The sequence below is a fragment of the Bidens hawaiensis genome, unplaced genomic scaffold, assembly GCF_021521415.1.
Source record: "Bidens hawaiensis isolate Kalapana, Puna unplaced genomic scaffold, B.hawaiensis_p1.1 tig00025843_1, whole genome shotgun sequence".
NCBI classification, from domain to species: Eukaryota; Viridiplantae; Streptophyta; class Magnoliopsida; order Asterales; family Asteraceae; genus Bidens; species Bidens hawaiensis.
Genome location: NW_027494154.1, coordinates 229,644 through 232,432, shown reverse-complemented (window position 1 = coordinate 232,432; position 2,789 = coordinate 229,644). Strand labels below are relative to the sequence as shown.

The 2,789-nt window shown below is 37.6% G+C and overlaps 1 pseudogene; it reads left to right on the top strand.

Moving 5' to 3' along the window:
- Window positions 1-1,040: 1,040 nt before the first annotated feature.
- Window positions 1,041-2,563, top strand: LOC143572439 (putative polyamine transporter At3g13620 pseudogene; annotated as a pseudogene).
- Window positions 2,564-2,789: the final 226 nt, after the last annotated feature.

Sequence of the window (2,789 nt, the reverse complement as noted above, 5' to 3'; positions counted from 1 at the left end):
AACTTTTGATGTGCAGTTTAGTATGTTTCAAAATTATGACAGCTTTAGCCCCCTAGCTTTTGAGTCTCGCCACCTTAGATACAAAATTTATATGCAAAGTTATTCACGCAATTCTCCATCATTATAAATCAATTTTACAAATATTCAATGGCGAAGCTTAGCAGGGGCCAGGCCTGTTTATTTTGCGTAGTAGTGTAAATTTATTCGTTTTCGCCAGAAAATTTGTATACATAATGTAAATTTACCCGCTTTCGACCGAGAATTTTAGCCAGCCCCCCTCGTTTATGATTTTTTTCAATACATTTTGAGACTACATTCAATGGCGAAGCTTAGTAAGGGACCGGGGGGGGGGGTGTTCCGCCCCCTAGTTTTTTTTTTTTTTTTTTTTGCGTAGTATTGTAAATTTATTCGTTTTCGACCAAAAAAATTGAGCCCGACACACTTTTTTATGAATTTTTAATACATTTTGAGTCCGGCACCACGACGAACTCATCCAAGCTTCGCTACTGACAATATTATTTTAGAATATTTCAGTATATATATAAAATCATTTCAAAACATATATTTAAATTAAAATATAAATTCTAATTTCTATAGAAATCCAGATCCTGATGAAACACAAATATGTGTTTTTTACTTTTTAATTAAGTAACCATAAAACAATCAACTACATTTAACTACCTTGCAATTTAACTAACCAAAAATATAAACTAACCGACCCCTATACTAATGTACTTTGGACATATAAATTTTATTAAACTTAAATTTGTTATAAGTAATCTAAAAACTTACACAAATTATTATTGTTACTATAATTAAAAAAATAGATAAGTCTAACTCAAAATTCAAACTTAAAACCTCTTCAACACATTGAGATATTCTCGGAAGGTATCCCAATTTGTATACAACACATTCTATGACCTCTATATAAACAACATGCAAACCTCAAAAACATTCTTAAACTTAAACCATAATTAACCCTCCCATAAACACATTCTCAATCTCATTCTCAAATCTCAATCTCTTAACCTTTGTCGACGATGCCGCAACCACCGTCCGCCGCCACCACCACCACCACCGACACCCTCCCAATAACCAACCCATCCACCACCACCAAAAACACTCACAAAAAACTCACCCTCATCCCCCTAGTCTTCCTAATCTACTTCGAGGTCGCTGGAGGCCCTTACGGCGAAGAGCCCGCAGTCAAGGCCGCAGGCCCACTCCTTGCGATCCTCGGGTTCTTAATCTTCCCATTCATATGGAGCATTCCCGAGGCCCTAGTGACCGCGGAACTCTCCACCACTTTACCCGGTTATGGAGGCTATATTATCTGGGCCCACAAGGCCTTCGGCCCATTCTTCGGATCTTTAATGGGCACGTGGAAGTTTCTCACTGGTGTCATTAATCTCGCTGCTTTCCCAATATTATGCATTGACTATTTAGAAAAATTGCTTCCTATATTTAAATCCGGGTTACCAAGAACAAGTGCAATATTAACAGCTAATATTGTCTTATCATTTATTAACTTCACGGGTTTAAATATCGTCGGGTACGCCGTGATCGCTCTAGGCGTGGTCTCACTGGCCCCGTTCGGGGTCATGTCAGTGATCGCGGTTCCCAAGATTAAACCACATAGGTGGCTTAGCATGGGACAAAAAGGTGTCACAAAAGATTGGAATTTATTTTTAAACACATTGTTTTGGAACTTAAATTTTTGGGACACGGTTAGTACTATGGCAGGTGAAGTCGAAAACCCAAAAAGGACTTTCCCGTTAGCGTTATTTAACGCGGTTATTTTAACGTGTGTGTCGTATATGGTACCTCTTTTAGCTGTCACGGGTGCGGTTCCATTGGACCAGAATGCGTGGGAGAGTGGTTACATGGCGGTAGCAGCTGAACTGATCGCGGGCAAATGGTTAAAAATTTGGATTGAAATCGGTGCGGTTTTGTCAGCCATTGGGTTGTTTGAGGCTTTGTTAAGCAGCTGCTCGTTTCAGATACTCGGAATGGCGGGTTTGGGGTTTCTACCGAGGTTTTTCGAGCATCGGTCGAAGTGGTTCGATACGCCTTGGGTTGGGATATTGGTGTCTAGTTTGATTGCTATATGTTTTTCGTTTATGCATTTTACGGATGTGATATCTTCTGCTAACTTTTTATATAGTTTGGGGATGTTGTTGGAGTTGGCTTCATTTGTTTGGCTTCGGGTTAAGTTTCCGAATTTGAAGCGGCCGTTTAAGGTGCCTGGGAATGTGTGGGCAATGGTGGCGATGTGTTTGGTACCCGCGGCTTTCTTGGTGGTTATTATGGTTATTGCTACGAAGATTGTGTACTTCATTTGCGGAGTATTGACGGTTGTTGGTGTTTTATGGTATTTCCTAATGAAGTTTTGTAAGTCAAAGGGGTGGTTTAGTTTCAAGAATGGTGATGAAATTTTAGTTGGTGAAGAAGAGTAGATTGGTTTGATAATGTTCTTTTTATTTGTAAATGTTTTTAGGGAAAACTTTTATATGTTTATAGTATTTTTATTGCTCGTTTACCTTCTATTTCGATTTCAATGCAGAAGATTACATATATTATGGAAAGAGTTATCTAGCTAATAGAAGTTTTTAGTTTTTGTTATGTTTCATTGTGTATGTCTTTTAATTGGTAAACTATTTGATCTATTATATGTGGCCAGTCTTTAATAGATTTTGTTTTTTATAACTAACTTATCGAGAATTGTGGATCACTTGGTTGACCTTATATTGTTTTAATTATATGTATAGAAATTTTAGTGTTTTATTTTA